This window comes from Natator depressus, chromosome 2 (assembly GCF_965152275.1).
Source record: "Natator depressus isolate rNatDep1 chromosome 2, rNatDep2.hap1, whole genome shotgun sequence".
Lineage (NCBI taxonomy): Eukaryota > Metazoa > Chordata > Testudines > Cheloniidae > Natator > Natator depressus.
This window is the reverse complement of record NC_134235.1, coordinates 180,323,775-180,340,863: the sequence shown is the minus strand read 5'-3', so window position 1 is coordinate 180,340,863 and position 17,089 is coordinate 180,323,775. Positions and strand designations below refer to the sequence as shown.

The 17,089-nt window shown below is 41.6% G+C and overlaps 1 long non-coding RNA gene across 1 annotated transcript in view; it reads left to right on the top strand.

The window, feature by feature from the left end:
* LOC141981631 (uncharacterized) overlaps window positions 1-11,252 on the top strand; it is a 497,067-nt gene extending 485,815 nt beyond the window's left edge. The window contains exon 5 of the long non-coding RNA XR_012637867.1: window positions 11,127-11,252. This is a non-coding gene — a long non-coding RNA (uncharacterized LOC141981631). The remainder of the gene's footprint in view (window positions 1-11,126) is intronic.
* Window positions 11,253-17,089: the final 5,837 nt, after the last annotated feature.

Here is a 17,089-nt window from a genome sequence, read left to right as displayed (position 1 = left end):
AGCTTTCGTTTGAAAAATTAGATTTAATTGAAAACAAAAAATTGTGAAATATTGACACAACATTTTTATTGAAAATTTTTAACTACATATTTTTTTGTTTTGAAATAGTGGAGATACTTCCACAATACCTCAGACATGAGGGGGTCTTTTTTTTAACACACACACCCCAACCATCAGCACTGGAAGTGAGAATAAACCATTTTCTCTCACTTATTATTGTTTCCTATTTGCAAAAGTTTGGGAAGGGGGGAAGGTTATTTTTTTGTTGTTTTTTGTAAAAAAGCAAGAGATTTGCAGGAGGAAGTGAAGGACAATTTCTTGAAAGTATATAAAAAAATCCACTGCAAAAGGGAAATGCCGGGGACGGATGAAGGGGGGGAAAAAACCCAAACCTTGAAAGTTAAAAATGAATTTTTCCATAACTTAAGGAATATTTTTTCTTTAAAAAAAAACACAGTATTTTGTTTAGAAGGCTTTCATGAAAAAAGTGTGTGTGTGTGTGTGTGTGTGTGTGTGAGAGAGAGAGAAAAGAAAAAAAAACTATACATTTCAGCCATCTCTGTCTTGTATTCCTCTATCATATTTTACTCCATTCTAAGGGGTCTCCCTCTCCCTATTCATTGAATTACAGAGCCTGCTTCAGGCTTTGTGGATCATAGTGTTGTTCCTGTGATTTTCTAGATGCCTACAAGTTAGGTGCCATGACACTCAGCATTGCAGTGAGTAAGTCCCACACCTAAGTCCCTGATGGATCTAGGGCAAAGGGCCTGTTTGTCAGCTGTCTTACACCTGGTTCACTCCTTCACACCTGATCCTGGCTTATACAGCCTCTCAAATCCCAGTGAATTCAATGCAGTTGGATGCCAAATAAATGGATGATTTACTGATTTTTTTTGTATGAACTAATACGTAACTATAACATACCTCTTATCACACAGTGGGGTTCTCTACCTGTTCCAAAGCTTTGCCATATTAGTGGAGCACTCCCGGGTGAACAGTCCAATACGCAGGATATGTGCAGTTAAATGAAGTAAAATAGATACTTAAACATTCATGTAACACATTTGCCATTTTTGTCACTTTTAATTCAAGGCATGATATATACAGCTGAGATGAAAAGACTTTCATATCCATTCATTAATGTTAGTTGCAATAATGAATATATCTTCATTAGAAGGGAGCTGATGCGTGTTGAAAACTATGAACAATATCCTTAATTTCCATGTTGAAATAATGGTTGCCATTATAGACTTTTTGGTTTTAAGAGGATATGGATTTATAATGCTCCTGTGATGCTACAGGGGGCTCTTTTCTTTTTAATCTTAAATCACCTCCCAAGAGTAGACCATGACCATGTACTACTATAACCTAGGGCCCAGATTTCTATAAACCTGTGAAGCAAATGTTCAAACAAACAAACACAGCAAGTGCATAATTACATTCTGGGATGCCTGCAAGTTGAAATGTGCTATTCTAGCAGGCCCATCCTCCTTCCCCAACTCTGAACTCAGAATACTCATAATTGTAGTTCAGTCAGCAATAGAAGATGTGGCTACATGTCCTGAAGGTGACATCTCCTTGCTGATTGAGCACCAAGCACAGCACTGGAGAATAGATGGATCCTCACCCCAGTTATGACTGGAGAGGAATTGGAGAAGGGCTGTAATTTGATGATTTGAACCCATAACTGTAATAAGGGTAGAGGTCCCACAACTGGCTATGGAGACTGAGGACAGGTGCTCTTTTCAACAGCCTGCCTCCAGTAATCCAGTAACATCTCTCTCATCCTAAATGTGTGTTAATTGAACAAAAAAGGAATCTGCCAGGAGCAAGGATTGATCTGTCTCCCCTTCATGAGGCCACGTGCTACAGATGCATATAACACCTGGTTTGTTGTAACACCTATGGCTTACACAGATGTCAGAGGCAGAGAAGAAATGAATATAGATGCAGTGCACGGGAATAGAGTTTGCTCACATGAGCTCTCCTTTTCACCACCACCTCCATCTGTACTGGGGCCCTTTGCTGTGAAGCTGGGTATTCTCTTCTTGCCCTGGCCTACTAAGATAAACTTTTCCCCTAGGTAGCTCATCATACTCCATAGCCAACATATATGACCACTAGGAAGTGCATGCCTTCAGAAAACCATATTCCACACATGTATCTCTTCACGTGAATGCATTAAGATTTTACAACAGAGTGTGTTGTATCTAGTGCATAAGTGATGATCACCACATCTATAATAACACAGTGTTTCATTATTGTATGAACTGCTTTTTTGATTTCTCCAACTTGGTTTTGAAATTAACCATATTGAGCACATCACTGTGTGTGGGAGCGGGGTGGGTAAGCCTTTTTAAAGAAAGATATTGGAGAGCAGTGTATCCACCACGGTGACAAACACCTGCAGTTCAGTAGGACAAATAAGGCTATCTAGATAAATTGATTGTGCACTGTTGTGTTGTCTTTAAAAACTTTCTTCAGTGACAGTCTCACCCCTAAATAAGGGCTGCAGTGACACACACAAGCTCAAAGTAAAAGTTATTTATATATAGTGTGACTGTCGTATGTATAATGCATACAAGGAAATTCTAGTGGGATCTACGTTACTGGATTTTGTATACAATTGAGCTATTAACCTAACACATGCATTAGTTGAGGATACTGTATTTTAATCAAGTGCCTTGCATTCACTTCACTTATGGGGACATAATGCCACTTACATTCTAAGTATTAAACAGTGTTGAATGAATGAGTTCATGTGTTAACATTTGCCTTTGTTACATATTACTTTTAGATGTAGTGTACTTGCTGTGGATAGCAGTCTTGTGTTTGATGGGGATTCCCCTCTGGATATGCTCACCCTCTCTCTTCCATCCTCTTCTTGTAGGCTACTGGCAACAGAAGTAAATACAATAAATATTGGAGAGGATAGAAACTGCAACTTGACCAGTGCTAGCATATCCAATCAGGTAGAATCCAAACCTGGTTAAATCAGGCTCAGGACTAAAGTCAGCTATCTTTTGTTGTACAGTAGGGAGAAGGAATTGCAAAGGTTTGTCACCCTTACATAAAACTAACATTGTCCCTGTGTTTTTATGTCCTGTATTTAGCAGCCAAGATGTATGAGTCTATAACATACTGTGTACTTTTCATGTATGTAATTGCTATATTTATAATATAGCACTTGTATGGTCTGTATACAAGAAAATCCATTTTAAGCTTCAGCTTTTTGAACAGTCAATTACATCTTTATAAATAGTGTTTGTAAGCAGAAGTTCTAGAGGAAGAACAACTCCAGCGCATCATCAAAGATCTACAATCTATCCTGAAAAATGATCCCTCATGCTACCAGATCTTGTCCAGTCCTTGCTTACAGACAACCCCCACACCTGAAGCAAATGCTCTCGAGCAATCACACAACAAAAACGCTAACCGAGGAACCTATCCTTGCAACAAAGCCCAATGCCAACTCTATCCACATATTTATTCAAGTGACACCATCAAAGGACCTAATCACATTAGCCACGCCATCAGGGGCTCGTTCACCTCCACATCTACCAACATGATATATGCCATCATGTGCCAGCAATGCCCCTCTGCCATGTACATTGGCCAAACTGGACGTCTCTATGCAAAAGAATAAATGGACACAAATCTGACATCAGGAATCATAACATTCAAAAACCTGTAGGAGAACACTTCAACCTCTCTGGCCACTCAGTAAAAGACTTAAGGGTGGCAATTCTGCAACAGAAAAGCTTCAAGAACAGACTCCAATGCTGAGCTTGAATTAATATGCAAACTAGATACCCTTAACTTGGGTTTGAATAGAGACTGGGAGTGGCTGGGTCATTACACATATTGAATCTATTTCCCTATGTTAAGCATCCTCACACCTTCTTGTTAACTGTCTAAATGGGCCATCTTGGTTATCACTGCAAAAGTTTTCTCCTCCTGCTGATAATAGCTCATCTTAATTAGTCTCTTACAGTTGGTATGGCTACTTCCACCTTCTCTGTATGTGTGTATATATATCTCTTCTTACTGTACGTTCCATTCTATGCATCTGATGAAGTGGGCTGTAGCCCATGAAAGCTTCTGCTCTAATAAATTTGTTAGACTCTAAGGTGCTACAAGTACTCCTGTTCTTTTCATGAAGGAAACTGCAATTCTGCACTTCACTTCACTTCCTGCCTGTTCCTTATTTCATGCCACACTGCTATGTTTGCATCTTCAGTTCAACTGAGATTTCAGCCAATATTAACGTAGCCATTTGGCACTCACAAATTCAAGCCTTATTTGCAGGCTTCAGTTTGTTTTCAGCATTCAGTTCAGCTTAATCTCCATGGAGTTCACTGCTCCATTGCTCTTGCGAAGAAGGATCTCTCAGCCCTACTTCTCAGAGTTTCAGCATCAAGAATTGTCGTCTTCTCTGTGTTAAAGACTAAAATCAACCGATGTAGAAATTTAATTCCTCCTATCCACTCCATGGTGCCTGTTCCTTCCAGGAGTTATTTTCCTGTCCAAAATTGCTTCACTCTTATCTGAACTTTCTACTTTGGGCCTCTTTATAAGACATCCCTTCATCTCCAACAAGTCCTGTGCTAGTGAGAAGGTTGTGTTTTTTCTTGTTCTCCACCTAAGAACATTTTTTAACTTATATTCCTCTATTCTATTTAAGAATTAAGCTCCAGCTCTCCCTCCATCAGTGGTGTTAATCACACTTACAAAAATTTTATATTGGGCTAATAATTAACAGTGATTAATCAATTGATATAGATGTTAAAGACCAACAGATCAGTAGGTTCTTTATAACTATGTAGAACCAGCTAGAACACAACTACTGATGCATTTATACCTATCTATTACACATACTACTCATGTCTGTAATATGCTTATTTATTAACCCTATATAAACTATTTATAAATGTGCCCTTAATACAAAGTGTGACTATTATTTCTCAGAACTAAGAAAAGTCAAGCTCTAGTTCTCACTCCTTCTGTCCCAGACATGATCCTTCCACCATCAACTTCTACCAGGATATTTACAGCCATCTAACAGCACATGAGCAAATGTAGCTCTTCTAAATCTCAAGCCTCCCACCCAAATATAGCTGGATCAAACAAAGCAGAGCCCATTATGAGGCTAGTCAATCGATCCCATGACCTCAAGATGGATGGTCGCTGTGTATAAAACCACCTCCTCTCCCATTTACTCCAAACTGTTCTGCCATGGCAGTTGGATTAGAATTGTAGGGAGTGGGAATGACAGTAAGAGGTCTATAATTGAGGGGTGGGTGTTTTATGTAGTGAGTTAACAGTAGTGGAGGTATCCTGCTAACAGAACAAAGAGGAAGGCTCTGTGTTCCAGACAGGCCAGAAGACACCCTGATTCCCCATGGGACTCCAGTGATTTCTGTGTAGACATACCCAAGTAGCAATAAAACACCCGTGGCTGTCTTGGGTCAGCTGACTTGGGCTCACAGGACTCAGGCTGTGGGGCTGTAAAACTGCTGTGGTGGCATTTGGGCTGGCGTCCAAGCTCTGGGACCCTCAATGTCTACACAGTGATTTTTAGCCCCTGAGCCCAAGTCAGCTGACTGGGGCCAGCTGCAGCCGTGCCACAGGTCTTTTATCCCTGTGTAGACATAGCCCCAAGAGATCTCATTCAAGGTGGAGTAGCTTAGTCTATGCCACGTGGAGCTAGAGTAGGTTCTGTGTATACTGCAGTACACAGCCACATAATTGCAGATTACTTTTCAGTTGCTATGTAACTGAGCTCCGGAAACTAAGCTTTTTTAAAATAAATAAATAAATAAATAAATATGCAGTAAACCTCACACTGACATCTCAGTTAAACCAGGTGGGATGGGATACCCCAGATTAGGGGAACTAGGAAACCTGTGACTGCAGGTTTTGCCACAGTGTAAGAACTGGCTCTGCAGAGACTTCAGGAAGAATGAATTTTTCACTTTCTCCCTCCCATTCCAAATTCCGCCTCAGGCTTTCCCCTATTCTACAAGAGTTGTTAACCTTTGTTGTCATTTCATTCATTCTCCCCACTCATGTCTCATGCCCTGGCCCTATTCAGGAATCCTGACACTCTTAGCCTAGGCAATGGCAGGTCTGCAACCCACTCTTCTGCATCTTGTTCTTACACACTTCTTTTGGTTCAGCAAGACACAGTGATTGTTCTTGTATTTTGCTGAACTGATGATGTCCTATTCCCTGAGCATAAAATCCACCTCTCTGTAGAGACCCAGTATAAGAACTATACACCAGTTGTTGCGTAACCTATTGATTATGTATTACTTATATTGATTACTTAAGAATGCTCAATTGACAAATTAATACACTGAGGTTTGTAGGCTCTAGTCCCCCCAGATCAGGCCCAGTGTTAGAATTATATTAATTTGGGAATCCCACTGTGCACAGTTTCAATACTCTTACTTCTATATTTGTAACATTTTTATTGACACAGTTAGCAAAGTTACAAACACTACGCCCAGCAAGGTAGATAGAAATAGCGTAAAATGGGTTTCTGAGCATCCATATACTCTCACCTTGCGGAACAACCTGAAGTGTTAGCCATTATCTTCCTAATCACCATCACCAGTGGTAGTCCATACTGGCATCTCCCAAGGCACGCAGGCTGGAATAGAGCTTTTATAATGTGTTAGTTGATGCCATTATGCCTAATGTATATTCAGTAGGGGTTTCAGCCCCTTTTCCTTATCTGTATTTCTTCACCCTACTAATATTGGGGTGCCCTGTTTCTCTTAGGCTAACTCATTAGTTCCCTGTATGCTCATTAATATTTATATCACTTAGTCATCATGGCAACTTGTGGCGAGCACATTGCTGACAACCTATATCGGCAAAATCTCCAAACTACTCTAACCGGCTTTAACTGGTACATTGCAGCATATATAAATACCAGCAGTTTTAACACACTTACTCCATGCAGCAGTCTATTGTATGGCAACTTATCATCTAGGGTCACGTACTGGTTTGGTGCTTATGCTAAGTCTCTTTGGCCCTATGTCTTGATTAGTTAGCTATTGTCTTATGGGCTTTGAGGCTTGTATGCTTATTACATTACTTATTGCCTTATCTAGCAAATATCTGTCCTCAAAGGCTACAGTTTTAAGTTTGACTTAAGCCCTCAAAATAAATGGGACTTAAATGGTGCACCATTGTTTCCTGGCCCTATGCAGTGGTGTCCATTCCAGCAGCCCCAGTTATTCTTTCCTCAATCCTGGCATTTGGCATTACGGGCTGATACATACAGGTGTAAAAATACAACTGTATTTGCGCAGCCATGCTCGGTACAGTGATATGACAAAGAGTAGGAAAGGCGTCTGTGCGGCATCTTCCACAGGCAGAAGCACTTGCACTGCATGTAGCTCCTGCAGGAATCACAAGAGTGCATTGTCATTATTTCTCCCATTCTTCAAACATTGTAAACAATAAGTATGTGAATCTGTGCTGGGCCTGATTCAGCAAGGTACTGAAGCATGTGCCCAGCTTTAAACTAATGGGATTACTCACATGCTTGAAGTTTAAGCAGATGTTTCAGTACAGTGTCGAATCTGAACCTTTCTTACCTCCTCTTACAGTACTTCAATGCTTAGCTACTAGTCCACTAAGTATGTTTATATAATCTCACACCTAGAAGATAAAATGCTTTCTTTGACCTTCCAAGCCTGAAAGGTCCCTCTTGTTAGACACACCTTGCATAGTCCTATCTTTGTTCCAATCACCTTGTAAGTCACATTAATCTTTTAATTATTAACTGTCTGCATTCTCAGGCTTGTTTTGATTCATTATCGTCTAGCTGAGGGTTTTCTCTCAGTTACTGTCCATTTGGGCAAGAACATAACAATGGCGTACTGGGTGTGACCAGTGGTGGTTCATGCATTATTCAAGGTGTGGGCATATCATGGATTTATATAGCGGTATTATGATATTTTCTGTTTCTGTTTCCTACTTTTTTCTGACATTCTGTTAGCTTCTTTGACTGCTGCTGCATGTTGAACAGATGTTTTCAGAGAATTATCCATAGTGACTCCAAGATCTTTCTTGAGTGCTAACAGACTAATTTAGACTCCATCGTTTTGTATGGATAGTTGGGATTATGTTTTCCAATGTGCATTACTTTGCATTTATCCAAATTGAATTTCATCAGCCATTTTGTTGCCCAGCCACCCAGTTTTCCGAGATCCCTTTGTAAATCATTGTAGTCTGCTGTGGACTTAACCATCTTGAATAATTTTTTCAATCATCTGCAGATTTTGCCACCTCGCTCTTTACACCTTATCCCAGATCATTTATGAATATGTTGAACAGCACTGGTCAAAGTACAAATTCCTGGGGGACACCACTATTTACCTCTCTACACTGTAAAAACTGACCATTTATTCCAACTCTTTGTTTCCTGTCTTTTAACCAGTTACTGATCCATCCCTTTTATCTCATGACTTATTACTTTGCTTAAGAGCCTTTGATGAGGGACCTTATCAAAACCCTTATCAAAGGGTTTCTGAAAGACAAGTACACTATGTCCACTCAGTCACCCTTGTCCACATATTTGTTGACTCCTCTCAAAGAATTCTAGTTGATTTGTGAGGCATGATTTCCCTTTACAAAAGCCGTGTTGAATCTTTTCCCTCCAAAGTGTTTTCATCTATGTGTCAAATAATTCTGTTCTTTACTATTATTTCAAACAATTTGCCGATTACTGAAGTTAGGCTTACTGGTCTGTAATTGCCAGGATCCCTCAAGCCTTTTTTCAAAACTCACGTTGCATTAGTTATCCTCCAGTCGTATGGTGCAGAGGCTAATTTAAATGATAGGTTACATACCACAGTTATTAGTTCTGCAATCTCATATTTCAGTTCCTTCTGAACTCTGGTCCTGGTGACTTATTACTGTTTTAGTTATCAGTTTGATTAAAAACCTCCTCTTGTCAACACCTCAATCTGGGATAGTTCCTCAGATTTTGTCACCTAAAAATAATTGCTCAGGTATGGGAATCTCTCTCTCATCCTCTGCAGTGAAGACTGATGCAGCGAATTAATTTAGCTTTTCTGCAATGGCCTTGTCTTCCTTTAGTGGTCCTTTCGCACCTTGCTTGTCCAGTGGCCCCACTGATTCATTGGCAGGCATCCTGCTTCTGATGTACTTAAGTTTTTCCTTGTTTTCTTCTCCTTTGCTACTTGCTCTTCAATTTCTTTTTTGGTCTGCCTAATTATACTTGACTTGCCAGAGCTTATGCTCCTTTATTTTCCTCAGTAGGATTTGACTTCCAATTTCTAAAGAATGCCTTTTTTTCTTCTATTTATTTTACTCAGTTATTTAGACAAGGTGGGGTTCTTAGGGGTGTTTTTGTTTTGGTCCTTTTGCTAGGCTTTTTTTTTTTTTTTAAATCTGAGATAGACGTTTAATTTGAGCCTCCATTATGGTGTTTTTAAAAAGTTTCCATGCAGCTTGCAGGCATTTTGCTCTTGTGACTGTTCCTTTTAATTTCCATTTAATTAGCCCCTTCATTTTTGTGTAGTTCCCCTTTCTGAAGTTAAGTGCTACTGTGGTGGGCTTCTTTGGTATTTCCTCCCCCCACCCCCACCAGCATGTTAAATGTAATTACATTACAGTCGCTATTATTGAGCAGTTCAGCTATATTCACCTCTTGGCCCAGATCCTGTGCATCACTTAAAATTGAATTAAAAAATTGCCTCACCCCTTGTGATTTCCAGGATTACGTGCTCCAAAAAGCAGTCATTAATGGTGTCTAGAAATTTTATCTCTGCATCCTGTCCTGAGGTGACATGTACCCAGTCAATAGGGGATAGTTGAAATCCCCCGTTATTATTCTCCCTAAGCATTTCACAATCACTATCACCATCCAGGTCGGGTTGGTAGTATATTCCTGCTCCTATATTCTTCTTATTCGATCATGAAATTTCTATCCATAGAGATTCTATGGTACAGTTGATCTAAGATTTTTATCATATTTGACTCTAAGCTTTTTTTCCCACATATAGTGCCACTTCCCCACAAGCATGTTCTACTCTGTCATTCCTATATATTTTGTACCTGGTATTACTGTGTCCCATTGAATGCCATCATTCTGCCAAGTTTCTATGTTGCCTCTTACATCAACATGTTCATTTAATACCAGGCATTCAAGTTCCCCCCTCTTAGTATTTAGATTTCTAGCATTTGTATACAAGCCCTTATACAATTTGTCAGTATTTAGTCGTCTGCCTTCATGTGATTTAATTGACGGGACATAATTTTATCCCATTGCAGTTGAAACTCCTTCCTAATACTATCTATCCTAACTCGTGTTCCTTATATAAGCATGCCTATATTAAGTAATAGAGGTGGTTGTGTACCTCAACAAATCTGTAGTAGTTTGCTGAAATTTAAAAAATTCTAATTTCCTTCATCTGTGTTCATGAGGCAGACACCAGGGTTTGTATCTGGAACTTTTAAAGCTAAGATCTTGAGCTAATGATCTTGGCTTGCTGGCTGAGAACAGTAACAGACTGCTGTGATAATTGGGCCTACCAACTTACTTTTACAGTTGAGCTCACAATTAGGGTAAGTGAAAGTTCATGATCTGTCACAATAATCTATGCTAACAAATGTTGATGGGGGAAAAGGTTCAAAAGGGAGACAAACACTGATTTGGTACAAACGAAAATGCCTAATGATATAACTGAAGGACTATGTTAAGATCACATTTGATAAACAAGAACAGTGTGAAACCAGAAATCAGTGAACCAAAATTGGTGTGTCAGAAACTAGGACTAATGGTTGGACAAAATGAGGGGATGGGCTATTCCACCGACCATTCCCTTTGTTGATCATTAAAGAAAGAGTTTGTGGAGAAAAACTGGCTACTGGAGCAAGCTTCACTATTATGGCTGCCACCTCCTGGGACCCCAACATTTGTTATCCTGATCCTGAGACGCTTCCTACCCAGACAAGCCAGGGAGCCTATATGACATTGCCACCTCTACTGGCTCCAGCTGAATCCCAAACTTCACTTGGGATGAAATTGGATAGGATTTCAGCAGCTCCAACTCATCTGAGCTATCTTCTTCTCTTTTCCCCAGAAGGACAGTTATTACCATCTAAGGCAATGTCTACACTTACCAGGGATCTACGCTGCTGCGATCGATGCACTGAAGACCTGCTAAATCAACAGCAGAGGGCTCACCAGTCAATCTGAGTACTCCACCAGAACAGGAAGAGTAAGGTAAGTTGACCAGAGAGCGTCTCCCGTCGACACAGCACGGTGTAGACACCGCAGTAAGTCGACCTAAGCTACATCGACTGCAGCTATGTGAATAGCGTAACTTAAGTCAATTTACCCCAGTAGTGTAGACAAGGCCTAAGAGACTGTCAAACAATTGGGTTTTTCCTTCTGAAAACTCTCTCTCTCCTGCTACAGGAAATAAGGCATGTTGTCAACATGAAAGCCTCACTGAATACTCTACATTTCAAATGCTTTAACTGTTTTTTTTCTTTTAATAGAAGGTTTAAATGGATTTTTAATTTTAGTTTTGTTTTTGCCATGGTACTAAGCAGGCTGAAGTTAATGCATAAACTAACCAAACTTTACACCAAACTTTGTTGTGATGCTCTCCTTAGGATACCTAAAACATAAGCCACTGTGTTACTCTTCTGCCTCATCAAAGGAGCACTTTGCTGGGGCTTAAATTGTGTGGCAGCTCCCTGCCACACGAGTCTCTGTGCCTCCTTGAGATTCTGCCAGTCTTAACCTTGCCTTGCAGATAACAATTGGTGAGTTCCCCAGAGAAGTGTCTCTGCAGTGTCCAGTCCTTTCACCCTTGCATGTTAGGTTAGCTGAGGACTCTCTCTTTACTTCAATATAACAGCACTGAGATGATTTACAGTGAAATTAAAAATAAGTTTTATTAATAAAGGGAATAGACTTAAGTGTTACTAAGCAAGAGAAAAAGAGACCAGTATGGTTACAAACAAAACAAATCAATACTTTCTAGTGACTAAAACTGCATTTAACCAAATTACAGTACAATCTCTGCATAAGCAGTTTTCTCACTTACATCAAATTACTTGCATCTCCAGTCAGAGGATCTGTGGTGGGGCTGTGCCCCACCCCCATGCCAGATTGGGCAACAACAGGCCAGAGCGGCTGTGGAAAGCGGCAGCCAATCAGGGAGGGCCTGTTAGAGAGCCAATCAGGACCAGTATTACAGTCAGCCTATTAGGGCTAGGCTTGGCCCTATATAAAGGCTTCCCAGGAGGGGAACAGGCAGTCTCTCCCAGGCCTTCAGAGGGTGAAGGTCCCTCTCCTGTGTGAGGAGACTAGCACCAGGGACAGCGCAGTGCTGGGCAGGTTGGGGGAGCAGAAGGGAACTCCTGCCTGGTACTTGCCAGGCTGCGGGCCCTGAGAAGAAGGGCCTAGCCAGTGCAAAGGGGAAATGGCCCAGGGAGAGAAGGAGGGCAGGCAGGAAGGCTGCCGCCAAAGGGTCCCTGGGTTGGGACCCAGAGTAGAGGGCAGGCCTGGCCCTTCCCCCTTGCACTTCCACCTGGCCATTAGGAGTGACCATCATGGACTGCACCAGACCCCTGCCAAAAGGGATTAGACTTTGGGGCATGGTTGGCCATTGTGGCTGGGGTGAAGAGAAGGCCTGCTGATAACACCAAACCCCTGGAAAGGGGTGAGACCGGACCAGTGGGCACTGCCGGAGGGCAGTGTCCTGAAAAGGGCTCTGGGAGCAACATGGGTCGAGATGCTAATCTAGGGTGAGAGACGGACGGGACACCACCGGCAGAGGGCGCTTTGCATGAACGGAGCTAATTCCCAGAGCGAACAACAGGAGGCACTGCGGTGGTGAGTCCCAATCCATCACAGGATCCAATGTTCACACAATCAGAGGGTGTTGTCCTCTCCATTCCCTAAGTGATAGAAAACTAGAATGTCTTTTTTTCTCCCTGTATATCTCTTAAAGACCATTGTCTTTACCTCAGGAGCCAGGAAGGCTTCCTGGGGGGTGCAGACTGTCTCCCAGTTTGCTCAGTAAGCTGTTTCCTCAACTGCTTGCTTTGTTTACCTTATATGTAAATATACTTTCATTGTCCCCTGCCAGTGATCAAGCCAGTCAGACTGATAAATCCACATTCCTTTTTCTAGGGCAGGCTTGATTTGTTCGTTGACCCCAAAACACATTTTAAGGACATTTCCAGCACACATACGTAACTCGTACATACATCACACAATGCATCACCAGTTTAGACAATACCTTTTAGATGCACTCCCTGCCCACAACACACTGTTATAATATGTATCAGGCCTGATATGAGTTATAGTGGCCCTGCCCACCAATGAGCATTAAGGGGCTCCTGGAGTTACGCCTGTCCAACACTGTTTGATGTTGGACAGTGACTGGGTTACATTAATTCCGTCTAAATTAATAAGAGACTCACATCCTCTGGATCAGGTACGGAAGAGGACACAACATACACTGATCAGTGGGTTACATTCACTCCCCTTTGTATGTTCACTTTCCACAAACAGTCTACTGAATAAGTTCAATTTCTTAACACCAAATTTTAAATATCTAATGGAGACTGTTCACAGAGAGCAAACTTGGAAGTTTTATGTGTAAATGGTCATGCTGGAGATCTGATTCTAAGAGTTGTGCTGAGCCAATTAGGGAACAGGAACACCATCTGACCATAATGTTCAATTAACACTAACGCAGCTCAAGATGAAAATATTGAAAGCTCATGACTGCTTGCAAACTGTCTATAGAACAAGATTCATTTGTAGAAATTGATTTGGTGAACAGCTTTGAATAACAAATTTGAGACCAACATAAGCTGCCCATGGACAATCATAAACAGAAAAAGAAGCTAAATTTTGTCAGATAAACTTGCTAGGAACCTTTTCTAGTTGTATGCAGTAACTACATCGTATGGTGCAAGCGCTCGTTTTTTCTAACGGTGGCCCTGATCCTACAAATGGTTATGAACCTGCTTACCTTGACTGCCATGAGCAGTCCCATTGAAATCCAGGGAGTAGTTAAGTGAAGCACATGCTTAAATGTTTGCAGGTTTGAGGCCTGAATTTGTACTTTGATTCCAGCATCAAAATTCTTTTATGGTGCATCACATCCTCGTCTTCCAGTGGTAAAAGGCTGTTCCTGATCGTTGATCTGCCTCAAAATATTTCTTCTGTTGCCTTTCCAGGGGTGTACATTTTGCAAGACCTAATTGTTAGGCTGTTCTCCCTGAAGGCATGGGAGTCCTCCATATAATGTGTCCTATTAAATGTTCTAAAGGAGAAAATCTGCATTCTAATAGTGCTGTGAGATAAGCAATTTAGCTTCTCGGCTGGGCCTAAGCTGGCGGTTCAATTCAAATCTGACATGCTCTGTGCTTTCCTGGGTCAGTGGTTCCCCAAAAGTCCCCTATCACAAGTCGTCTTCATAGTCCTGCTGGGCTAGCTATATCCTTCATTAACCATTCTCTATCACTTCCTAGGTCTTTGGAGAGTATCTTTTATCCACTGAGTTTTCTTCCTTATGTGAGACTGTCACTATTGCAAACTATCTTTGGGTCAGGGAAAAGGAATTTTCCTGTGCCATGAAGCAAAGGCACTTGTTGGACTTTCCCCAATTTTTTTATACTTAAATCCTCATTCTTTGCTTTCCTCCATCTCCTAGCAGTTCCCCACATTAAAAACCTGAACTGTATGCCCTTTGCCAAGCTGGAGAGGGAGAGTTACAATTGAATTTTCCTATTTTCAAAAAAATATGTATGTACTCTCCCCGGTGCTGTGTGAAAGACCCACATGAACGGGGTGGCACTGATTGGCTATAGAGTGAAAGTGACCATACAAAAATATCTGGCAAGTACACAAAAAGCCTTTTTTGTTAATCTTTTTCAGTTAGAGTAATGTTAGGTGTTACCTGTAGCGATAGTCATAAGTGATTCAGTGATTGTTTTTCAATGTAATTTAAGGTGACTGTCCCTTTTAAGCTTCCTTTCTGCCTACACTCCTGGGCTAGCGTCTCAAGGTCCTGCTGAAATCAATAGATATTTTGCTATTAACTTCCGTTCAAGTGGATTCTGCCCTTATTGTCCAGACACCAACACCAGAATAAAGGTTTAATCAACACAAGAATAGCATTGCTGCAGGGATGCTGAACTAAACATGTGTAGGACTCCATGTTTGTCATGTGGAGGATTCTGTGACTTTCTGCGACTTCCGTGGCTTCAGCAGCAGCCAGTGAGGCTGACCCCGGGGCCAGCTGTTCGGGTGGTCCTGGGGTCAGCCACGCCGACCGCAGCTGGAGTGGCTCTGCAGCCAGCCACTCGGGCGGCCACACAGCCAGCTGCTGCTGGAGCAGCCTCAGCCTCGGGGCCAGTCACACCAGCCGCTGCTCTGATGGCCCCGGACGGCTGGACCCAGGGACTGCCCTAGCAGTGGCTGATGTGGCTGGCCCCGGGGACTGCCTGAGCAGCAGTCCTGGGAGCAGCAGGAGCGGCCGCAGTTCGGTGGCTCCTAGCAGTGGTCTTGGGGTGGCCGGAGCAGCAGCTAGTCCCGGGGCTCCCTCTTATAGCAGCGGCCAGAGCGGCAGCAGGGCCCCTGGGGCTCCCCCATGCAGCTAGTGCTGTGGGCTCCCGCCCCCCCCCTTAGCGTTCTCCCCCCCTCCCCCCATCCTCCCCACCAAGGTTCAATCAAGGGTATTTTTGGTAAAAGTCATGGACAGGTCATGGGCTGTGACTATTTTTGTTTCTTGCCCCTGACCTGTCCATGACTTTTACTAAAAATACCTGTGATTAAATCATAGCTGTAACCATGTGTCATTGTTTCCCATTGAAAATCTCCCATCAAAGTAATACTATATGCCTTCAGATGATAAGGTGTGTCTATTGACATTTTCCATTAGCATCTGAGGGCCAGATGCCTTTAGCATAGTTTGTCACCCTTGGCAATTGACAGAATGTGAGCAACTCTTGGATTTTGGTGATCTCCACCAGAAATTCCTTAGTTTTGGAATAGTTCTCGCTTATGCTTCACTTCTCATTAATGGGACAGCATATGTTGACTATAGTGCAATTATAACATCCTATAGATAAAATAGAATAACTTCACAGCACAGCAAGTAATAATTCTTCACAAAGAGGAAATACTCTGGCTGAGAATGTCTTACCTATATTTTTAATTAAGTTTTATATACATTATTTTTACATTGCTATAAACTGATAAGCAGGCTATGATTTTTTCAGAACTGTTAGAGGAACTCCTGAGTTAAAAAGAATAACACAAAATTCTAATTTTTTTTATTGTACCATGCTATTCAATCCCCCCCCCCCCCCCCCGTGTTCATCCATTAACACATAGACAATGAGCTCATTGCGTTGCTGCAGAATACGCTTATTGCTAGGATTCATTTTTCTGTCACGGCAAGGCTATTTTTAGCTCAGACTCCAGCTGGCAACTGAAAAGAAACAGAATAAAGGAAATTGCCTCAGGTGCTATTAGCGCTACCTTGCTCCATGCAGTGTCTAATGTTCAACACGGAGTGAGCTGGAGTGCGTGACTCCAAAATTAATTTCCTAGATTGAGAAACAATATTCCTGTGTGACTTGTTCTTGAAACAAATATGTGCCACCTGGTTTGAGGAAAGCAATTTCAAGTTAATATATAGGGGTAGGAAAAACTGGAAATGTAAAGCAGTCTGGACTGCTGAGCGAATTTACTATATTGGATGTGTGTGTGTTTAGTATTAGATATGCTGAGCTGAGGCTAACATCATGCTGCTGTCGCCACATGGTTGGAAGATGTTTGTCTAGAAACTGGTGCCAGCTGAATTTTACTTTCCGTTAGCCCATACTTTACTTTTATTTTATTTGTTGTCAGCATCTGAGAAGGGATTTAAATAAACATTGAAAACTTGTTAAGAATGCACATCAGCAAATGCTTAGTGGTTCTCGCATTGATATTTGAGCACCCAAGGGATTGTATTTTTAGAAGAAAGGCCAAGAAGTTGTTCATAAATTTAAAATACTATCTCTGTAG